Below are 25,449 nucleotides of genomic sequence, written 5' to 3'. Positions count from 1 at the left end.
TAGTTGGGTACCATATTTATGTATTTTTTGTAAATGTGATTACCAGAAATAAAAATCCAGTATGGCCAAAATTGGGGGAAATGACAGACTTTCAAGCCCTCATTATCTTTCACCTAACGTAGTAAAATTACCTTTTAAAGAATACATTTACCTCTAACATTTTCTCTCTCTTCCTGTGATAGTACTTATTGTCATGTTACTAATGATACATAGATTGGAACATTTGTTATAGAACAATTTATAACTTTAGAGTGAAGCAGGATTAATTTTTTTTTGTTAGTCTGCTCTTTGGTCTTACATATTGCAAGAACCTAATTTTAGATTACAGTAATTTCTCTGATTAAAGAAAAGAAAATATGAAGTATACAAAAGGAAATCATATAAACAAAGTTAAATAGGAATAAATTCATCCTCCCTGGACAGTGTTTTCAGGTGCCCTCCTAAGTAACTTAATCATTTCCTCTTATTTTTTTTTTCTAATGTCCTTTATGATTAAGATATGTTTGCTTATTTTGTATATACTTTTTATTTGTAAGAGTTCAACCATATCAAAAGAAAAAAAAAGACTAGTGTGGTGAGCTCAATGTACTCATTATCCTGCTGCAGCAACTATTACCACAAGCAGGATTTAACCTATGCCCCCATCAACTTCATCTCTACCACATAATATTTCAAAGTAAATTTCAGACATTATGTGGCATTTTATCAGTAAATATTTTAGTAAAATCTCTTGAAGACAAACCCCTTTAAAATGTCTCCATAATATCATCATCAAATCTAAAACTAACAATTATAATTGATTTTTTGCCCTATTTCCCCAGCTAAGTCATGTTTAAGGCAGTGTTTCTCAAATACTAATGTGTATATAAATCACCTGAAGACCTTATCAAAAACGCACATTTTGATTCAGGAGTTCTGCAGTGGGATATGAAAATCCTCCATGTTATTTTATTGTTCCTCATCACACTTTGACTTTGGAAAGCATGTTAAACTTACAGAAGGATTGCAAGAAAGTATACAAAATGCCCATATGCCCTTCATAAGACTTCCTGATTTTTAATATTTTACTGCAGTTGCTGTCTCTTTTTTTTTATAACTTGTTTTATTTTTTATTTTTTTAAATTTACTTCCAAATTAGTTAGCATATAGTGCAACAATGATTTCAGGAGTAGATTCCTTAGTGCCCCTAACCCATTTAGAGCATCCCCCCTCCCACAACCCCTCCAGTAAACCTCAGTTTGTTCTCCATATTTATGAGTCTCTTCTGTTTTGTCCCCCTCCCTGTTTTTATATTATTTTTGTTTCCCTTCCCTTAGCTTGTTCTGTTTTGTCTCTTAAAGTCCTCATATGAGTCAAGTCCTATGATTTTTGTCTTTCTCTGACTGAATAATTTCACTTAGCATAATATCCTCCAGTTCCATCCACGTAGTTGCAAATGGCCAGATTTCATTCTTTTTGATTGCTGAGGAATACTTCATTGTGTGTGTGTGTATATATATATATATATATATATATATATATATATATATATCACATCTTCTTTGTCCATTCATCCATAGATGGACATTTGGGCTCTTTCCATACTTTGGATATTCTTGATAGTGATGCTATAAACATGGGGGTGCATGTGTCCCTTCAAAATATCACACCTGTATCCTTTGGATAAATGTCCAATAGCGAAATTGCTGGGTCATAGGCTATTCTATTTTTGGTTTTTTGAGGAACCTCCATACTGTTTCCCAGAGTGTCTGCACCAGCTTGCATTCCCACCAACAATGTAAAAGAGATCCTCTTTCTCCGCATCCTCGCCAACATCTGTTGTTGCCTGAGTTGTTAATGTTAGGCATTCTGACAGGTATATGGTGGTTATCTCATTGTGGTTTTGATTTGTATTTCCCTGATGATGAGTGATGTTGAGCATTTTTTCGTGTGTTGGTTGGCCATCTGGATGTCTTCTTTGGAGAAGTGTCTATTCATGTCTTTTGCCCATTTCTTCACTGGATTATTTGGGGTTTTTTTTGGTGTGGAGTTTGACAAGTTCTTTATAGATTTTGGATACTAACTCTTTATTAGGTATGTCATTTGCAAATATCTTTTCCCATTCTGTCAGTTGCCTTTTAGTTTTGCTGATTGTTTCCTTCACTGTGCAGAAGCTTTTTATTTTGATGAGGTCCCAGTAGTTCATTTTTGCTTTTGTTTCCCTTGCCTCCAGAGACATGTTGAGTAAGAAGTTGCTGTGGCCAAGATCAAAGAGGTTTTTGCCTGCTTTCTTCTCAAGGATTTTGATGGCTTACATTGTCTTACATTGATGTCTTTCATCCATTTTGAGTTTATTTTTGTGTATGGTGTAAGAAAGTGGTCCAGCTTCATTCTTCTGCATGTTGCTGTCAAGTTTTCCCAGCACCACTTGCTGAAGAGACTGTCTTTATTCCATTGGATATTCTTTCCTGCTTTGTCAAAGATCAGTTGGCCATACGTTTGTGGGTCCATTTCTGGGTTCTCTATTCTGTTCCATTGATCTGAGTGCCTGTTCTTGTGCTAGTACCATACTGTCTTGATGATTACAGCTTTGTAGTATAGCTTGAAGTCTCAGATTGTGATGCCTCCTGCTTTCGTTTTCTTTTTCAAGATTGCTTTGGCTGTTTGGGGTATTTTCTGGTTCCATAAAAATTTTAGTATTATTTGTTCTAGCTCTAGCTCTGTAAACAATGCTGGTTTTATTTTGATAGGGATTGCATTGACTATGTAGGTTGTTTGGCTAGTATCAACATTTTGATAATACTGGTTCTTCCTATCCAGGAGCGTGGAATCCTTTTCCATTTTTTTGTGTCTTCTTCAATTTCTTTCATAAGCTTTCTATAGTTATAAGTGTATAGATTTTTCACGTCTTTGGTTAGATTTATTCCTAGGTATTTTATGGGTTGTGGTACAACTGTAAATGGGATTGATTCCTTGATTTCTCTTTCTGTCACTTCATTGTTGGTGTATAGGAATGCACCTGATGTTGGTGCATTGATTTTTATATCCTGCAACTTTGTTGAATTCATGAATCAATTCTAGCAGTTTTTTGGTGGGATCTTTTGGGTTTTCCATATAGAGTATCATGTCATCTGTGAAGAGTGAAATTCTGACCTCCTTCTGGCCGATTTGGATGCCTTTTGTTTCTTTGTGTGGTCTGATTGCAGAGGCTAAGACTTCCAATACTATGTTGAATAACAGTGGCGAGAGTGGACATCCCTGTCTTGTTCCTGACCTTAGGGGGAAAGCTCTCAGTTTTTCCCCATTGAGGATGATATTAGCATGGAGTCGTTCATATATGGCTTTTATGATCTCGATGTATGATCCTTCTATCCCTAATTTCTTGAGAGTTTTTATCAAGAAAGGATGCTGTATTTTGTCAAATGCTTTCTCTGCATCTATTGAGAGGATCATATGGTTCTTGTCCTTTCTTTTATTCATGTGATGAATCACATTAATTGTTTTGCAGATATTGAACCAGCCCTGCATCCCAGGTATAAATCCCACTTGGTCGTGGTGAATAATTTTATTAATGTATTGTTGAATCTGACTGGCTAATATCTTGCTGAGGATGTTTGCCTCCATGTTCATCAGGGAAATTGGTCTATAGTTCTCCTTTTTAGTGGGTATCTGTCTGGTTTTGGAATCAAGACAATGTTGGCTTCATAGAAAGAGTTTGTAAGTTTTCCTTCCATTTCTATTTTTTGGAGCAGCTTAAGAGAATAGATGTTAACTCCTCCTTCAATGTTTGGAAGAATTCCCCTGGAAAGCCATCTGGGTCTGGGCTCTTGTTTTTTGGCACATTTTTGATTACTAATTTGATTTCCCTACTGGCTATGGCTGTGTTCAAATTTTCTATTTCTTCCTGTTTCAGTTTTGGTAGTGTATATGTTTCTAGGAATTTATCCATTTCTTCCAGATTGCCCATTTTTTTGGCATATAATTACTCATAATATTCTCATATTATTGTTTTTATTTCTGCTGTGTTGGTTGTGATCTCTCCTCTTTCATTCTTGATTTTCTTTATTTGGGCCCTTTCCTTTTTCTTTTTGATCAAACTGGCTAGGGTTTATTTTTTCAAAGAACAAGCTTCTGGTTTCATTAATCTCTTCTACTGGTGTTTTTGTTTTTGTTTTTGTTTTTGTTTTTGTTTTGGTTTCAATAGCATTAATTTCTGCTCTAATCTTTATTATTTCCTGTCTTCTGCTGGTTTGGGGTTTATTTGCTATTCTTTTTCCAGTTCTTTAAGGTGTAAGGTTAGGTTGTGTATCTGAGATCTTTCTTCCTTCTTTAGGAAGGCCTGGATTACTATATGCTTTCCTCTTATGACTGCCTTTGCTGCATCCCAGAAGTTTTGGGTTGTGGTGTTATCATTTTCATTGGCTTGAATATACTTCTTAATTTCCTCTTTAAGTTCTTGGTTAGCCCATTCATTCCTTAGGAGGATGTTATTCAGTCTCCAAGTATTTGTTACCTTTCCAATTTTTTTCTTGTGATTGATTTCAAGTTTCATAGTGTTATGGTCTAAAAATATGCACGGTATGATCTCTATCTTTTTGTACTTACTTAGGGGTGACTTGTGTCCCAGTATATGGTCTATTCTGGAGAACATTCCATTTGAACTAGAGAAGAATGTATATTCTACTGCTTTAGGATGAAATGTTCTGAATATATCTGTTAAGTCCATCTGGTCCAGTGTGTCATTCAAAGCCATTGTTTCCTTGTTGATTTTTGATTAGATTATCTGTCCATTGCTGTGAGTGGGGTGTTGAAGTCTCCTACTATGATGGTATTACTATCTATGAGTTTCTTTATGTTTGTGATTAATTGATTTATATATTTTGTTTTCCCACATTTGGTGCATAAGTGTTTACAATTATTAGGTCTTCTTGGTGGATATACCCTTTAATTATAATATAATGCCCTTATGCATCTCTTGATACAGTCTTTGTTTTAAAGTCTACATTGTCTGATATAAGTATGGCTACTCCGGCTTTCTTCTGTTGACCATTAGCTTGATAGATGGTTCTCCATCCCCTTATTTTCAATCTGAAGGTGTCTTTCAGTCTAAAGTGGGTCTCTTGTAAACAGCATATAGATGGATCTTGTTTTCTTATCCATTTCTGTCACCCTATGTCTTTTGATTGGAGCTGTTAGTCCATCAGCATTTAGAGTCAGCCTTTATGGTGCTTGTTAGGTTGGACTTTCTGATGGTGTTCTCTGGTCCTTTCTAATCTTTACCGCATTTTGTATTTATTTATTTATTTATTTGTTTCTCTCTCTATATATATTTTTTCCATCTTTTCTCCCCTCAGAGAGTCCCCTTTAAAATTTCTTGCAGGGCTGGCTTAGTGGTCACAAACTCCTTTAATTTTTGTTTTTCTGGGAAGATTTTTATCTCTACTTCTATTTTGAATGACAGCCTGGCTGGGTAAAGAATTCTTAGCTGCATATTTTTCTGATTCAGCACACTGAATATATCTTGCCACTCCTTTCTGGCCTGCCAAGTTTCTGTGGATAGGTCAGCTGCAAACCGGATCTGTCTTCCCTTGGAGGTTAGGGGCTTTTTTTCCCTTGCTGCTTTCATAATTCTCTCCTTGTCTGAGTATTTTATGAATTTGACTACGATATGCCTTGTTGATGGTCAGTTCTTGTTGAATCTAATGGGGGCACTCTGTGCTTCCTGGATTTTGATGTCTGTGTCTTTCCCCAGGTCAGGAAAGTTTTCTGCTATGATTTGCTCACATAACCCTTCTACCCCTATTTCTCTCTCTTCCTCTTCTGGGACCCCTACGATTCTGATGTTGTTCCTTTTTAATGAGTCACTTATTTCTCTAATTCTTAAATCGTGCTCTTTTGCCTTAATCTCCCTCTTTTTTTCTGCTTCATTATTCTAAGTTTGTCCTCTATATTGCAGATTCTCTGCCTCACCCATTCTTGCCCCTACTGCATCGATCCGTGTTTGAAGCTCAGTGATAGCATTTTTTATTTCATTCTATTTTTTACTTGTTTTATCTCTGCAGAAAGGGATTCTAATCTATTTTTGACTCCAGCTAGCATTCTTATTATCGTGATTCTAAATTCTGGTTCAGACATCTTGCTTGTATCTGTGTTGGTTAAATCCCTGGCTGTCGTTTCTCTGTGCTCTTCCTTTTGGGGTGAATTCCTTCGTTTTGTCATTTTGAAGGGAGTAAAAGGAATTAATGAGTTAGAAAAATTAAAATTAAAATTAAAATTAAAAAAATATTAAAATTAAAAAATTACACACACACACACAAATCTAATAAATGATGCTAGATCCTAGGTGTGTTTTGGTCTGGGTGTTGAAAGTGGTTTCACAGATTAGACAAAAAAAAAGGGGGAGGGGAAACAGAAATCGTTTGAGAATTTGAAAAAAAATGAATACACTGAAGTAGACTAAAGTGAGATGATGGGAGTAAAATAGAATTTGAAAAAAACACACAAAAGTAAAGAATATAATAGAGAAAATTAAAGAAAAATATTTTTAATAAAAATTGAAAGTAAAAATGAAGTTTTTCTTCATTTAAGAAACATAAAAGAAACAAAAAAGAGAAAAAATAAAAATAAAATAAAAAGGAAATCATTTGAAAATTTGAAAAGGGGAATACACTGAAGTAGACTAAAATAAAATGATGGAAGAAAGGTAGAATTTGAAAAAATTTACACAAAGTAAAAAATATAGGAAAAAAATTAAAGAAAAATATTTTTAAGAAAAATTGAAAATAAAAATATTTTCTTTCTGTATTCAAGAAAAAGAAAAGTAGTGTAAAAGAGAAAAAAATAAAGAAAATTGAATAGATGGACCTGCTAACAGATTGAATAAGACTGAAATTACTTTGTTTTCCCCTAGAAGTCGGACTATGTAGTGCTTTATAGTCCATAAACTAAGTAGGTGGTGAGACTTGTGCTCTTTAAAGCAAGTTTGGCCTAGTTGGCCGGGATCAGTGTAATGGTTCCGTTCTCCACTAGATGGCACTGCTAGCCTACTGGAGTGGATTGTTGCAGCCCTCATAGGTGTGTATGCGCATGCGCGGGAGTGGTGAAAATGGCGTCACCCAGCTAATCGGTCTCTAGTATCAGAACTCTGTTCTCCCTGATGAGCAATTATGCACCGTCCTCTGTCTTCAGCTTTCGTCCACTCCCCGCTTCTTCACTGTCTGTGACCAAGCCCCAGGCAGTACTTCTCTCCTGAGTTTTGTCTCAGGTGCGGCTGTTTTCCCCAGCCCCTTTCTTCTGAAGGACTACGGCTTTGACCTGTTCCGCCCCTCTGTGGGAGGGTCTCACCGAGCAATGACCGAATGTCAGCTGCACCCAGGAACGCTTACTGGACCCTGCTGCTGCTGGTGCCCCATGACTGCAGCCAGGTGCCAGCCCACCCCAGAAAAAGTTTGCGAGATAGTGTAGCAGCAGCGTTTCAAGGATTACGGAAAATCACAACACACATCTGGCACGAGCCTTCACCCTTAAGGACCTTGTTCCAGCACCAGTGAATGTGGCCATTTTCTGGGGTCTGCTGGGACCAGGTGGTTTCAACAGTCTCTACCAAATGTCCTTCCAGAAGTGGAACTGCTTTTCCCCGTGTAGCCAGAGAACCTCCCTGACCCCACTCTGTTCCTGGGGATTTGCTCTTCCCACCAGAGCACCTCCAGGTATCGAGCTGCAGAGTTGCAGCCTTTGTGCTTCCCTTGTTTACAGTCTTAATGGAATTTAAACCCTCTCCTTTCTCCTTTCTCCCTTTTTAATTCAGTCCCTGTGGCTGTTTCCAATTTTCCACTTTCTCTCCAGCTGCTTTTGGGGAGGGGTGCTTTTCCTGTATTCTCCCCCCTCCCCCCACCCCATTTCCGTCCTCTCTCCTCCTGCAAAAGCGGCTTCCTGCCCGCCACAGGCTTCTCTCTCCCCAAGTTCACCTCTCCGTGCCACATACCTGCTGAATTCTTTGGTTCAGGTTGTGCAGATTGTGTTAATCCTCCAATCAATTTTCTAGGTGTGTAGGATGGGTTAATGTTGGTCTGGCTGTATTTCATGGACGTGAGACACAAAAAACTTCCATGCTGTTCTGCCATCTTGACTTCTCCTGTCTCTCTCTCTTTTAATCTCTCTCTCTCACTTTCTCTCTATACATCTTTATAAATTTCTGAAGTATATAAAAAATCAAACACAGTCCATGATAATCCTTAAAATACTTCCTGTTTAGTTCCTGAAAACAAGTGTACTCTTTCCATAACCATTAAAATCAACCAAGTCCTTACATAACACTTATCAAAATCAGAAAATTAACACTGATAGTATATTACCATCTGAAGATACCCCCTGCATTTCTGGTACAAGATTAAACCCAAAGTTACACGTTGCATATAAGTGTCATGCCTTTTAGTTAACTTCTTCATTCTGGAAATGTTCCTCAATCTTCCCTTGTTTGTTTTTCTTGTCTTTGTCTTGGATACTTTGAAAGAGTACAGGCTACTTACTTTGTAGAATATGTCTCATGTGTTCCATGATTAGACTAGATACATATTTGAGTAGTACTACCATAGAAATTATGCAGTCTGCTTCTCTGTCATATAGTGTATCAACACACATTCAGTGACAATGTGCCACGTGACTCATGATATTAGTTTTCATTATTTGGTTAATGTGTTGCCTATAAAATACCCACACTTGAAAGTTAATTATAAATATTTTTGTGGGGTGATAGTTTGAGTATATATAAATGTTCTATTCTCACAAAATATATGCCAAATTATTTTAGGGGTAATTTTACATCCAAAAATTTATTCTGATGTTTACATGAATCCATTATTACCATGGTGATTGTCTGATGGTGCTTTTCTAATTAAGTCATTTCTCCATTTTATTAGTTGACATTCTACTGACATGTAGAATATTTGTTTCTTTGTTTCTAACTTTTTTGGATTAGTTTGGACTCCTAAATTCCTCTTTTTATTTAGTGATGTATGATTCTTCACTCATTGTTATTTCTTTGGTGCTCAAAATTTCCCACTTTTAGTCAGTTCCTATCCCTGTTTGACCTGTCCCAACATTCTTGCAGCCTTTTCTTACTTTCTGCACAGCAAGATATTCCAGGATCACCACCTTACACTATGCTTGCCCCAGCTCTGTAATCAGCCACTTATTGCCAAGAATCTCTGGTTCCTATAGCTGTGTGGAGTGTTTGTTACTTCAGTGTCATCAATTATAAGTCTTCAGTAACTATTAGTAGAGTTAAAAGTGTTGGAAAGCAATTGTTTTGGAGTAATGATTTATTAATATAAATAAAATTTTAATATTATAAATGTATTATCATTTATATTTTTAAGTAATATAATCTCATGTATAAATGAAACCATTTCTAATTATTTAAAATGTATATTAAATATGGAAACACCTGTAACAGCTGTGAGGAGAAAATGATGTATATAATTATTAATAAGGAAGGGAGACTAGCTAAACATAATTGACAGAAACTAAATTTTGAAACTTGATACTATTTTTAATTACAGTAGATAAATCTTTAATCTGAAAAATAGGTTCTTACAAATTTTTCATATGCTTATGATAAAGTAATGTGTGTCTTGAAAAGTAATTAAAGGATAGCATCTGATCACATTGAGTTAAACATTTTTATAAGAAAAAAGCTATTAAAATTAATCCAAATGATCAAAATAATAGTTTAAAAGAAATACATGCTCTAATTTGTTAAACTGTAACCTTTTCTATATTAGAAAAATACTTTGACACAAACACTTTACAAATGTCAGCAGAAAATCTATACTTCATTTCTTCACATTGGTTTTGTGACATTGTGTTTGCTGATATTCGACAAGGGATAAGTTGGGATTGATTTCTTCTGCCAGTGCTCTTTTCTATTGTATTATGGGAAATTAAAGGGCTGAAATGAACTGAGTCCCTTACAACCCCATAGTCACTCATGTGGGCAGACCTACAAGGGTAAAACCTATGTGCGTTCTGGGTCTTAAAGGTCAGTAGAAAGTTTAGGAATAGCACATCAGTTTAAATTGAAGAAATTATCAAAATTTTAAAGTCTGTGAAGAAGACAAGTATTTCATGAATACTTTTTAAAAATGATTTCAAAATCAAAATGGATTTTATCTCTTGGGTGAGGTATTATGAACCTACTCCCAGGCTCTCCCTAGAGAAGATACATCCAAAATTAAAAATTAAAATCTACCCATCATCCCTATAGAGCATGAAAATCTTAAAGGAAATCACAGAGGATTAAAATACATTTATATATATTTATTTGCGTGTATGATATATAACATTACATTACTTTCAGGGGTACAACCTAGTGATTTGACATGTCTATACATCATGCTATACTCACCAGAAATGTAGCTACCCTATCACCATACAATGCTATTACAATATCATTGACTATATTCTCTGTGATATACCTTTTATTCCAGTGACTTATTAATTGATCAGTGGGTGTTTGTGTCTACCACTCCCCTTCATCCATTTTGCTATTCCCTACTACCCTTGTTTCTGGTGACCATCAGTTTTTTCTCTGTATTTATAGGCCTTAGTCAGATTTTGGTTTGTGTATTCATTTGTTTTGTTTTTTTAGAGTCCACCTATGAATGATATTATACAGTATTTGTATTTCTCTCTGTGATTTATTTTACTTAGCATAATACTTTCTAGGTCCATCCATTTTTTTGCAAATGTCTAGATCTCATCCATTTTTATAGCTGTACAATAGTCCATTATATATTAAAATATATTTTTAATTTTTAAAACTGCTTTATTTTATTTTTAATATTTTTAAAAATCTCAACAAATTTAATTTTCCAGATGTAAAATCAACAAGAGAATTTTTTTACTTGAAGCATACTTCAGAATACTTGTTTCTAAAGGATAGAAACAAGTTTATATATATATAAAACATTCCATTCAAGAAATATAACTACACATTTTCCTCCAGAAGAATAGACACAGAAGAATCCCTGGTTTAATTAAAGAGATATAATGGATATTACCAACTTAAGAAAACTGAAATCATACAAGTATATTTTCTAACGACAATTGTATAAAACTAAAGATCAACAATAAAACAAAACTGGAAAATCTACAATGCAAATATTAAATATTTTATATGCAAATATTTTTTTAGTAGATAACATTTATTGAATGCCAGCTATGGACCAGGCATTGCATTATACCATCCCACCCAACCCTCTCTTCACCCCTCCCAACAGACACATGAGTAGTGCAGTTACAAAGAACCCGTTCATTCAATTTTAACCATTATTTGGACACTGATATACCACAGTTAGTTTTCCTATTATAATTAGGAATTTATTTCAATTTAATGATTTAAGGTCATATATGATTTCCTTAGAAATATTCAAGTTGATTAAAAGTTATTGTTAAGCTATATATTTTTATACATCATCTGTCTAGCTTACATGAAAGTCTGCAATAGGGTTCATAATCTGCCTTTAGCAGGGTTATAAGAGAATAGCCTCTATTTTCATCTGGGCTGGATTCTTCTTTTTTCAGATAATGCACATACATTTTTGGATTACTCATGATTCTTTTTCTACAAGTACAGAGATTGTTTTGTGTGTAAGTAAAAACTTTTTTTCCTCAAATTTTTATTTAAATTCTAGTTAATTAACATATAGTGTAATATTGGTTTCAGGAGTAGAATTTAGTAATTCATCACTTACATATAGCACCCAGTGCTCAACACAGCAAGTGCCCTCCTTAATACCTATCACCCATTTAGCCCATCCCCTGCCCACCTACCTCCATCAACCTTCAGTTCATTTTCTATAGTTAAAAGTCTGTTACAATTTGCTTCCCTCTCTTTTTTCCCCTTCTCCTATGTTCATCTGTTTTGTTTCTTAAGTTCCACATATGAGTGAAATCATGGTATTTGTCTTTCTCTGAGTGACTTATTTCATTTAGTGTAATACACTCTAGCTCCATCCATGTCATTGCAAATGTCAAGATTTCTTTCTATTTGATGGCTGAGTAATATTCTGTTATATATAATATATGTATTATATATACACATACCACATCTTCTTCAGCCATTTGGCACTTGATGAATGCTTGGACTTCTCCGTAATTTGACTATTATTGATAATGCTGCTATAAACATTGGGTGGATGTATCCCTTCAAATCAGTATTTTTGTATCCTTTGGGTAAATACTTCATAGTGCAATTGCTGTGTCATAGGGTGGTATTGTTTTTAACTTGTTGAGGAACCTCCATACTGTTTTCCAGAGTGGCTGCACCAGTCTGCATTCCCACCAATAGTGTAAGAAGGTTCCCTTTTGTCCACATCCTTGTCAATATCTGTTGTTTTCCTTTGCTGTTAATTTTAGCAATTCTGACAGGTGTGAGGTGGTATCTCATCATGGTTTTGATTTGTATTTCCCTGATGATGACTGATGTTTAGCATCTTTTCCTGTGTCTGTTAGCCATCTAGACATCTTCTTTGGAAAAGTATCCATTCATGTCTTCTGCCCATTTCTTAACTGGATTATTAGTTTTTTTAGGTGTCAAGTTTGATAAGTTCTTTATAGATTTTGAATACTAACCTTTTATCTGATATGTCATTTGCAAATATCTTCTACCATTCCATAGGCTGTCTTTTAGTTTTGTTGATTATTTTCTTCACGGTGCAGAAGCTTTTTTATCTTGATTAAATCCCAATAGTTCATTTTTGCTTTGTTTCCCTTGCCTCTAGAGACATGTCTAGTAAGAAGTTGCTATGGCTGAGGTCAAAAGGTTGCCACCTGTGTTCTCTTGTAGGATTTTGATGGTTCTCTATCTCACATTTAGATCTTTCATGCATTTTGAATTTATTTTTGTGTATGGTGTAAGAAAGTCACCCAGGTTCATTCTTCTGCATGTCCCTGTTCAGTTTTCCCAGAAACATTTGTTGCAGAGACTGTCTTTCTTCCATTGGATACTCTTTCCTGCTTTGTTGAAGATGAGTTGACAATATATTTGTGGGTACATTTCTGGATGTTCTATTTTGTTCCTATGATCTATGTGTCTGCTTTTGTGCCAGTACCATACTGTCTTGATGACTACAGCTTTGTGACATTGCTTCAAGTCCATAATTGTGATGCCTCCAGCTTTGCTTTTCTTTTCCAAGATTGCTTTGGCTATTCAGGGTCTTTTGTGGTTCCATACAAATTTTAGAACTGTTTGTTCTAGTTCTGTGAAAACTGCTGGTGGGATATGATAGAGATTACATTAAATATGTAGATTGCTTTGGAAAATACAGACATTTTAACAATATTTCTTCTTCCAATCCATGAGCATGGAATGTTCTTCCATTTCTTTGTGTAATCTTCAATTTCTTTCATAAGTATTCTATAGTTTTTGGAGTACAGATATTTTACCTCTTTAGTTAGGTTTATCCCAAGGTATCTTGTGGGTTTTGGTGCGATTGCGAATAGGACTGATTCCTATTTTTTTGCTGCTTCATTACTGGTGTATAGAAATGCAACATATTATGTATGTTAATTTTATATCTTGTGACTTTGCTGAATTTGTGTATCGGTTTAGCAATTTTTTGGTGTAATATTTTGGGTTTTCTTTTTTTGTAAATTTTCTTTAAAATTTACCATAAATAATTTACCATAAATTTACCATAAATTTACCATAGAGAGCATGAGCAGAGAGGAGTGAGGCTCTACACGGTCAATGCACGGAGTCTGACATGGGGCTCAAACTCATGAAACTGTGAGATCATAACTAGAGCTGAAGTCAATAGTCAGATGCTTAACTAACTGAGCAACCTAGGTGCCCCATCTTTTGGGTTTTCTACAGAGTATCATGTTGTCTGCCAATAGTGAAAGTTTGATTTCTTCCTTGCTGAATTGGGTGCCTTGTATGTATTTTTGTTGTCTGATTTCTGATTCTAGGACTGCCAGAACTATGTTAAATAACAGTGGTGAGAATGGACATCCTTGTCTGGTTCTGGACTGTGGAGGAAAAGCTCTCAGTTTTTCCCCATTGAGGATGATATTTGAGGTGGGTCTTTCATACATGGCCTTTATGGTGTTGAGGTGTGTTCCTTCTACCCCTACATTGTTTAGGGTTTTTAACAAGAATGGATGATTTTTTGTCAAATGCTTTTTCTGCATATATTGACAGGATCATATGGTTACTGTCCTTTTTTTTATTAATGTGGTGTATCACGTTGATTGATTTGTGGATGCTGAACTACATCTTCAGCTCAAGAATAAATCCCACTTGATCATGGCGAATGATTTTTTTAATGTACTGTTGAATTTGATTTGCTAGTATGCTGTTGAGAATTTTTACATCTATGTTTATCAGAGATATTGGCCTATAATTCTTCTTTATTTAGGGGGGTCTTTGATTTTTGAATCAAGGTAATACTGGCCTCATAGAATGAGGTTGGAAGTTTTCCTTCCATTTCTATTTTTTGGAACAATTTTAGAAGAATAGGTATTAAATCTTCTTTAAATGTCTTGTAGAACTTCCCTTAGAAGCCAGCCATCTGGCTCTGGACTTTTGTTTGTCAGGAGATTTTTGATTACTGATTCAATTTTGCTGCTCTTATGGATCTGTTTAAATTTTGTATTTCTTCCTGTTTCACTATGTTAGTTTTTATGTTTCTAGGAATTTATCCATTTCTTTCAGATTGTCCAACTTGTTGGCATATAATTTTTTGTCATATTCTCTTGTAATTGTATTTCTATGGCATTGGTTATGATCTAGCCTCTTTCATTTGTGATTTCACTTATATGGGTCCTTTCTCTTTTCTTTTTTATAAGTCTAGCTAGGGGGATATAAATTTTATTAATCCTTTCAGAAAACCAGCTCTTAGTTTCATTGATCTGTTGTACTCTTTTTTTGTCTGTTTTTTCTTTTTCTACATCATTTATTACTTTTCTAATATTTATTTAACTTCCCTTCTTATGGCTTTAGGGTTTATTTGCTCTTCCTCTTCTCACTCCTTTGGGTATAAGATTAGATTGTGTGTTCGAGATTTTTCTTGCTTCTTGATGACCTGTATTGCTATATATGTTCCTCTTATGAGCACCTTTGCTGCATCCTAAAGGTTCTCTACTGTAATGTTTTCATTTTCATTTGCTTTCATGGTTTTTTTTTTTTTTTTTTAGTTTCTTCTTTAATTTACTGATTAACTCATCCATTCTTCAGTAGGGTGTTCTTTTACCTCCATGTATTTATGGTCTTTCCGATTTTTTTTATTATGGTTGACTTTAAGTTTCATAGCATTGTGATCTAAAAATATGTGTGGTATGATCTCAATCTTTTTGCATCTGTTGAAGCCTGATTTGTGACCCAGTGTGTGGTCTATTCTGAAGAATATTCTATGGACACTCAAAAAGAATGTGTATTCTGTTGTTTTGGATGAAATGTTCTGAATATATCTGCTCAGTCCATCTGGTCCGGTGTGTCATTCAAAGCCATTGTTTTCTTGTTGATTTCCTGCTTAGATGATCCGTCCATTGATTTAAGTGGGGTGTTAAAGTCCCTATTATTATATTGTTATCAATGATTTTCTATACATTTGTTGTTAATTGATTTGTCTATTTGGGTGTTCCAAGTTGGGGACATAAGGGCCTCCTACTCCATCTTCTTAACTCCTGATAATATTCCATAACTTATGGGATACAGCAAAAGCAGAGGTTAGAGTGAAATTTATAACTATAAATGCTTGTATTAAGAAAAATTGTTCAAATAAACAACATTATACCAAAAGGAACTAGAAAGTAAAAAAAAAAAAAAACTTAGCTGAAATTAGTAGAGGAAGGAAACAACAAAGAGAAATCAGAAATGAATAAAATAGAGACCAGAATAAATGATAACATAACTTTGAAAGTAATGCCCAGTTTTTCCAAAAAAATAAACAAAATTGGCAATGCTTTAACTACATTAAACTAAAGAGAGAGAGAGAAAGAAGACTCAAAAACCAAAAAGAAATGAAACAAAACAATACAACAAATACCACAGAAATACATAATGTGGTAACAGATTCCTGTAAACAATGATAGAGTAACAAATCAGATAACTTAAAAAAAAAGATAATTCCTAAAAATGTATGTTATCAGGCTTGAATCAAGAACCAATCAGGAGTGGACAACCCAGCACCTAGAGCTATCAAGCCAAGAAGAGTAAACCTGAGAAGGAACAAGGGAGAAGGGAAGGGAGAGCTGCCCAGAACCTTATAAAACAAGGACCCTTGCCTATTGTCCTCAGGCATTCACTTTCAAATGTCCCCTCTCTGTAAAGAGAGCTTTCCTACTACTCTTCCTTTCTAATCTTATACTCTAATAAACTTTTGCCTGCTGCTCATTTTGTGTCCACCTCTTCATTCTTCGAAGCGGCAAGACAAGAAATCCCGGGTACTATGGTAACAAATCCCAGGTATTGTGGTAAAAAGTCCTGCAACACCTTCAGATTAACAGTGAGGGTATGGTGAAACATTTATCATGCAAATGAATGTCAAAAGAAAGCTAGAGTAGCAATACTTATACTGGACAAACTAGACTTTTTTGTTCTTGTATTATTTTTATGCTGCTTTGGTATCAGGGTAATACTGGCCTCATAATGATTTTGAATGTGTCCCCTGTATTCTATTATTTGTAAGATTTTGATAAAATATTTGTATACAATGGGAAAATCCAACATAAAAGAAGTAGTGTATTTAATTGCTGGCAATGGCCAGCAAACCCTGCACGGATGGATGAAGATTACTCCACACTTTGCTAAGAAAGAGGAGAAGGCATGGGGATCAATGTTCGCAGATGAAGACCCCATTTGCCTCACATGTACTCTCATTTGTTGCAGTGTCAGGCCAATCACAAATCTCATTTGGCTTGTTGTGTACAATGTATAGATAACGGAGTTCCCCAAGGACTGCTGAAACAAGGCATTCCGCAGTCAGGGCAGTTAAAGGCAGCCCTTCAGCATTCCAAGAGACCCATGTCCCTCCCAAGCTTAACTGCGGCACACCAGAAATGTCTATGTTACATTTTAGCCAGCCAAGCAATGTGTATAATTTCCTCATCTTCAGTAATAACTCCAACATTTAATCACTGCAAGGAAAATTTAACATAGATAGGATGGAGAATAATGGATGTATACTACCTCAAGCGTCATTAAAATTCAATTAATTTTTGGTGAAAATCTAAATTGTCACAGCTTTTTTATGAAAATAAATTTAGTAATATATCTCAATCAAATGGAAGAATATATATGTTCTTTAATACAGAATTTTAATTACTAGAAATATGCCATTTGTAGCTACTTACAAAGTATGCTGTCATATATATGTCTTGAGATGTTCATTGGAATATATTTTGATTAACAGAAACAATATTCAATTCCATTTGTATAGAAATGTTTAAATAAATGTTACATCAATACAAAGAAATGGTATGCAGCTAGTAAAAAATAAAGGCCTTAAAGGGAAAAATTTCCAAAATATATAATACTTACTATCAGTAAAAGCAAGATGTAGAATGATATGTTAAATGTGCTTACTTCTGTATGAAAAATAGATATACAATATGAAATATTTCAGTTATATGTACAACTTTAGAAGGATATAGTGATTACCTTTGGGAAGAAAGACTGTGATATGGCAGGGAGGAATCTACTTCTTATTATACATAATTTTCCAAGTTGCAGTTTTCTAACTAGACAGATAACTATTATATAAATAAATGTTTCAAATAATTTAAATGATAGAATGATTTTCAGGAAAAGGTGTTGCTAAGTGGTGGGGGCTGAAGTAATTAACAAATAATGTAAACTTTCTGAAAATTAAATTGGCCTCTATTGTTCATGTATTAAGAAAAGAAAACACTGTTTAGAAGCAGGCATTGTACAGTACATAAAGTTTCATTTAAAAAAATCATAGTTCAGGTGTGCCTGGGTGGCTTAGTTGGTTAAGTGTTTGACTCTTGATTTTGACTTAGGTCATGTTTTCACAGTTTGTGAGCTTGAGTCTCATGTCTCATGTCTGGCTCCACACTGACAGTGGGGAGCCTGCCTGAGTTCCTTTCTCTATCCCTCTCTCTCTGCCCCTCCCTGCTCACACACTCTCTCTTTCTCTCAAAAATAAATAAACTTAAAAAATAAAAATAAAAGAAACATAGTCATATACTTGCAAGATAATAACCAGGATAATGAATAACAAAAAATATGCACAGTAAATTAATTAGATATAAATCTACATCAGAAAATATATTTGGATTATCAGTTTTAGATGGTCGCTTCAAAGGAAATAATGAGATTCAGAGAATACAAGCAAAAATGGAAATGTGGTAGATTATTCACAATTAGGTATTACTTTGTTTCATGGGCCAAATGCATTAGCATTTGTCTAACTCCTATTAAGGTCAAGATGTATGGATTTGCTCAAGTTAATAAATAAAGGCAATTCACATTAGAAATGTGTCATAGGTTGACTAAGTGTTCCTTTTTGCTGTAGATATAAAAATTTATTTGTTATATTGCCTTAAGGTTTCCAATGTTATGTGTATATTCCCCTCTACCCTTTTCAAACACCCACCAATATAAATATGAATATGTCAAATAATAAGTTGCCAGGTATATGAAAGTAGAACATATCATAATTTGCTAATTAAATACTGTTCACTAATCCATATGCTTCTCTATCAAATAGATAGTGCCCTTCATATATATGCTAAAATACAATTATTTCATCATAGAGTAGTGCATTTCACTTATTATTTAAAAATATACAAATTTTATATTTACAGAAATTTAAAATTGATCCAACACCTGCTCTAAGTTTGCTTGATATAGTTTGTCATGTGCATTGAATGATGTTCTTATGGAGTAGCTCAAAGAAATGAGATGAGCTAGAAATATGGATTGAGTAAATAAAATGACGACATGCATAATTCACATATTAGCATACATTTATTTAGTTATATTTCTTGTTTTCACCTGGCAGATAAATATGTGTGCTTTTTATTGGCAGTGGGAACCCCCAACCCATTATAGCATGAGAACTCAGCTTTCTTTTGTTTCAGGTCCATAGAGCAAGAAATGTAGAAGGGCATTTCTGTGAAGATAGGTATGTGGGTCATAAGAACTGATTTTTAGAGTTGGGACTATGCTAGCTGTCTCTACTCTGGATCCCAAGTGACAGAGGTGCATATCCATTTTGTAGTGGGGTGTGGGTTTGTATGTATATGTGTGTGTGTGATTATAACAACCTTACAAATCATGGAAGGGGCTCATGGAGCAAGTTCTCTTGCCTAGGTCCAAGGACAGTCATGAAAAAATCTACACACATCTTGGAAATCTGGATTTGAAATATGCTGTTTTTTGTATCTATGAATAATAATGACCTAATTAAATAATAGCTTTATCATGTAGTTCTTGAATTAGTACTTGATCCAAATTTTAGTGTTCTGCACATTAACTATATGCATGTAAAGTCCTCTGAAATGAATCATTTGGATGTTGTAAATGCTAAGTTCAAAAATATCACATCTTGTTAGCTTGCTGCTTTTTAGGAAAACTTTATCTGGGTTACATACTGATATTAATTTTTAAAGTGACATGGATCAATGACCAAAGAGTTTAAGTATTTATTTCCCTGGATATATATTATCCTATTGCTTAGTAGATGTCAATGATATGATACTTACACCTTTCTGATTAAGCGCCTGTTGAACTTTAGATTGCAATAATCAAAGACTTGTTCAATTTAAATTTTAGATTATTTAAGAAGTCTTCAGCAAAAAAGACATTATAATATCGGATGATTAGTGTAGATGTTATGAAAGAGGCTGTTAAATCCAGTGGGAATGTTCATCAGCATACTGTAATCAGCAACTAGAGAGAATGCTTAATTACAGTTATTTAGGTGACAAGTTGATGTAGTAGTGGTGTTGAAAGCAGAAAAGGGTGCCTGTATTAACACTTGCAACATGTAAGAGGAAATGAAAACACATCAATATCAACTAATGATCTCATAATATGACTGTTCATATTGATTTCTCTTATTCTATAAATTCCAAAAGTAATTCTCACTACTACTTGCTTAAATGTTTCTGAGAGAAACAGTATTTTGTATGAGAAGTAAAATCTTAGATATTAAAGAAAGCTTATTTTATTTTATTTTATTTTATTTTATTTTATTTTATTTTAATGACTTACCTAGTGTTTAGTCATTACAAAATAACATTGATTTGACTAGTGCCTTACTTCAACTTCTTGGTAGTATAGAACACATGCAATTATTTCTGATTTGTTAAGGAGAACTTTATCATAATCTATGCCTTTAAAAGGAGAACTCTTTAAAATTCTTAATCATTTACCATTCATATTATTTATAAGTCAACTTTATAAATCTAATGACCATTGTATTATTTATTAGTTTCTTATGGCTGCTGTAACATATGACTTCAAACTGTGTGGCTGGAAAAAAACACACATTCATTCTCTCAGTTCCATAGGCCAAAGTCTGAAATGAAGGTGTTGACAAGGCGGCAATCTCACTAACTCCAGGAGAGATTTTATTCCTTGCCTTTTCCAGCTGCTGGGGGCTGTCAACATTCCTGGGCTTGCAGCTGCATCACTCTAATCTCTGACTTTGTAGTCACATTGCCTTCTTCTCTTCTCTTTGTATCTTTCCTCTATGTCTCTTATAGGACACTTGGACATTTCCTACGAGACACTTGACATTGAATTTAAGGCCTACCGGATAACCCAGGATAATCTCCCCTCTCAAGATCCTTAAATGAATTCAACCTGTCAATACTCATCTATCCAATAAGGTAATGTTCATACCAGAGATTAAGAGATGGATATATCTTTTTGGCCATCATTCATTCCACTAAACTGGCTTTTCTTATGATAGTTTAATTTATATATATTTTTATTAGGAATAAAGTGGAGTTTTTGGGAGCAGATTCTAGCAATATATGACAGATTAATTAACTGAATATGATGTACATTTAGAAACCATAATAATGACACATTTTATTTTATTTATTTTATTTTTTAACATTTGTTTATTTTTGAGAAACAGAGAGACAGAGCACAAGCAAGAGAGGGGGCAAAGAGAGAAGGAGACACAGAATCCGAAGCAGGCTCCAGGCTCTGAGCTGTCTGCATAGAGCCCGATACGGGGCTTTAACCCACAAACTGTGAGATCATGACCTGAGCCAAAGTCAGATGCTTAACCAACTGAGCCACTCAGGAGCCCCAATAATGACGTATTTTCATATTGAGAAGGAATGCTAATATGAAGTATATTTCTGGGTTACAATTAATTCCTGTGATTGTAAGTTTTGTTTTAACAAACATTTCTTGATCAAATGAAAGTATCTTATTGTCTTTAATTGTTATTGGGTGCATTGAAATACTTCATCCTTACTGATATGAAAATGCATGTTTCAGGTTTGCTAAGTGGGCATTTAGTTATTTTGACTTCTATGAGCCAAGTGCAGGTGGACAAGTAAAAGAAAGCTCTGCAGGTGTTTGGAACATAGTAAATTAAACATAATAGAAAACAACAATATAATTATAATATTGAAAAGTTTGAACACATACATACATATTAAATTATTATCTATTTAATCTTGTATAACAAAACAGATGAGAGAAAATTATAATTAGTCTTGATTCGGTGGGCCTATTAGGCAAAGTTTTAAGGAGTGTGTAGTTTTTGAAAAGAGTTTTTCAAGATAAATAAGAGTGACTAAGTTCTGGGTAGAAAGATATAGGGAAAGGAATTGAGTCATAATGATATCCAATTACGGTATAGTAAATGGAGTGACAATAGAATGACCACAGTGAGATTTTCATGCCTTACTATGGAGCTTAGACTTCAGATTGTCAAAGGAGAGTTAATAAAGATATCTAAAATGAAAAGGGTATGACCATATGAATTTGTATTTTGATGGGATTATTTGGTAAAAGTGAACAAATGAGCTAGAGGTAATAAAGGATTGGGGTGAGGAGATAATGCTTACTAATATATTCCTTTTCTTCTTTTTAACTGAAGTATAGTTGATACACAATATTATATATTAGTTTCAGGTGTACAATAGTGATTTGACATTTGCGTACATTATGAAATGTTCACCATAACAAGTAGTTACTATCTGTCATCATAAAGTTATTGCAATATCATTGACTACATTGCCTATGCTGTACTTTTCATATTTGTGAATGTAAGGATACTTATGACATTCTTATGACTGGAAGTGTGTACCTCTTAATCCTCTTGATCTATTTTGCCTACCCTCAACCTGCCTCCTCTCTGACAACCATGTTTGTTCTCTGTATTTATGAATTTGTTTCTGTTTTGTTTGTTTGGTTTCTGAATATAAGTGAAATAATATGGTATTTCTTTTTTATTCATTTCAACTAGCATAAGAGTCCATTGGTCCATCCATCCATGTTATCATGAATGGCAAGACTTTATTCTTTAAAATGACTGATCATATATGTATCTATCTCTCACAACGTCTATATATCTATGTAGATATATAGATATATGTATCACAACTTCTTTATCCATTTATGTATTTATGGACACGAAATCACTTTTACGTCGTGTATATGTCTCTTTCTCAATTAATCCAGGCTTTGAAGTTTGGGTCACTGGGTGGATGGGAGAGTAGTGTGAGCTGACCCACAGATAACTGTAGAGTAATGGTATAAAAGAAGATAATATTGAAGACAGTGAAAATATGGTTACGAATCAAATGAATGGTCAAAACATGAGGTTATGAGCAGAGAGAATACATCATTGTTCAGGGCATAGATTCCCACTAGAGATTTAAAAAAAATGAATTTTTGGGGGGTGGAGGGTGAGAGAGAGACAGAGTGCAAGGGGGGGCGGGGGCAGCAGAGAGAGAGACACACGTACAGAATCCGAAGCAGGCTCCAGGCTCTGAGCTGTCAGCACAGAGTCTGACTCTGTGCTGGAACCACAAACCACGAGATCCTGACCTGAGCCGAGGTCAGTCAATTAACCCACTGAGCCACCCAGGCGCCACCCCCCAACCCCACTAGAGATTTTTGAAAAGTGAGAGGAAAGGATAAAAAGGTAAGATAACCTCCCAAAACACTGAAAGTCAGATTGAGATTATATCTCGTGGTGTCCTCCTACTATGTGTATAGAAGGAGAAATACCACCATTATCCAAAACATAAATCAGAACCCTGGATTTTTCTAGAATTCCCTCCTTTTTTTTGCCTCCTTCTCTATACCAGTATTATCACTCAATCTATCATGTAATCATATAGATATTAATCCTCATACATGCCTTCATTCAGATATTTCCTTCTAACCTTATTGAACTCACATATGTAGTTATCAGTCTCTCCAGTGGACATCTCTGTGCTTTCTCTGATTTCATGTGTTTTCTCTGATTTCAGTCTTGTCCCTAATTCACATCGTACCCATACTTTCAATATGAGCTATCTCAGAAAAATCTGGCTACAGAACTCACCTGTTTAAATTCAGTCAATGTCTACCCAGTGCTCTTTGTATAGTCTTGTTCAAGTGAATGGCACACAAGACCCACGATTATGTAGATCTGACTGAAAATTCGCTCACCTCTTAAACCATATGTGTGTTTACTCATACTCTTAATTTTCCTTAGCATGCCCTTTCTGTTCTTCTTTATTTTTTTTATTTTTTTTTTAACATTTATTTATTTTTGAGAGACAGATAGAGACAGAGCATGAGCAGGGAAGGAACAGAAAGAGAGGGAGACACAGAATCCGAAGCAGGCTCCAGGCTCTGAGCTGTCAGCACAGAGCCTGATGTGGGGCTCAAACCCATGAACCTGGAGATCACGACCTGAGCTGAAATCGAGTCAGACGCTTAACCGACTGAACCACCCAGGCGTCCCTGTTCTTCTTACTCCCTGTACTAAGTTTTCTGAATCCTTTTCTCTTGTTTGGGGTCAGCTCACCTTGGATTATACCTCCTTCCTCAGAACAAAGCTCTAAAAGAATACTTGTTTGCATTACATTGAAACATTTCTTTAGATTATACTGCACCCACTTTCCAGACTATACATACTGACAGTGGCAAATATTTATCTTTACATTTTCAACTATTGTCACTGGACTTAAGGAGATACTCATTTTTTTAATGGAACTTATGGATTATTAGATTTCTTCTGAAAATGGAAATGCAAATTTTAGACTGGTAGTCAGTATTTACAAAACATGCATGAAAAGGACTTGTATTCATAATGTATATATAAACCTCTTTAAACTCAATGTTAAGAGGGGTGCCTGAGTGGCTCAATTAAGTGTCCCACTCTTGATTTTGGCTCAGGTCATGATCTCACAGTTTGTGAGTTCAAGCCCCACATCAGGCTCTGCAGTGTCAGCTTGGAATTCTCTCTCTCCCTCTCTCTCTGCCTGTTCCCTGCTCCCTCACACACTCTCTCTCTCAACATAAATAAATAAACATTAAAAAAAATAAACTCAATATTAAGAAAATAAGCAATTTGGAAAAACAGTAGGAAGAAAACTTGAATGGAAACTTTAACAAAGAATTAATACACATGGCAAAAAACGCGAAAAGATGTTCAAAATAATGAGTAATCATAAAAATATGCATTAAAACCAATACACAAAATCTAGCATACACTCACTAGTATGGCTAAAACTAAAAAGTTTGACAATACTAAATATTGATGATGCTATGAAGACTTTACCTATTGCTGGCAGAAGTAACAATCGGTATAGTAGTTTTTGAGATCAGTTTTTCATTTTTGGTGAAGTCAATGAGACAACCACATGAACCAGCAAGCCAGCTCATAGATATTTATCTAAGAAAAAAGAAAGCATATAGAGACCTATACATGAATGTCCATTATAGCTTTACTAAAACAGCTGCCAATTTCCAAATATTGGATAAACATATCTGTGGTATATACATTAGCTAGAATACCATTCATCAATGCAAAGGAGTAATAAATCCCAACATTGCACATTAATCTCAAAAACAGTATGTTAAGTTAAATAAATTCAGATACTAAAGGTTACATTCGGTATGAATTCTTTTATAGGAAATTCCAGAAAACACAAAACTATAGTTTTATATAGCAGTTCAGTGGTTAATTTTAAGAGGACATCAAAGATAAATTATGAAGTACAATAGTTATAAAACTCTAAATATATTTAAAATACTCCCATAGGTCGGTTCTAAAGAGTTCAAGAATTCCTTTCTTTTTTTTTTTAATTGTTTTTGATGTTCATTAATTTTTGAGAGAGAGACAGAGCATGAGTTGGGGAGAAGCAGAAAGAGAGGGAGACACACAATCTGAAGCAGGCTCCAGGCTCTGAGCTGTCAGCACAGAGCCCTACACAGGGCTCAAACTCACCAACCATGAGATCATTACCTAAGCTGAA

At 34.6% G+C, this 25,449-nt stretch overlaps 1 long non-coding RNA gene across 1 annotated transcript in view; it reads left to right on the top strand.

Moving 5' to 3' along the window:
• LOC111560505 overlaps nucleotides 1–25,449 on the top strand; it is a 1,125,299-nt gene that overhangs the window by 945,181 nt on the left and 154,669 nt on the right. The window contains exon 12 of the long non-coding RNA XR_006598120.1: nucleotides 20,716–20,841. This is a non-coding gene — a long non-coding RNA (uncharacterized LOC111560505). The remainder of the gene's footprint in view (nucleotides 1–20,715; nucleotides 20,842–25,449) is intronic.

Source organism: Felis catus, chromosome B2 (genome assembly GCF_018350175.1).
Source record: "Felis catus isolate Fca126 chromosome B2, F.catus_Fca126_mat1.0, whole genome shotgun sequence".
Taxonomy (NCBI): Eukaryota; Metazoa; Chordata; class Mammalia; order Carnivora; family Felidae; genus Felis; species Felis catus.
The sequence above is the reverse complement of the archived record's forward strand: the minus strand, read 5'-3'. Positions and strand labels throughout refer to the sequence as shown.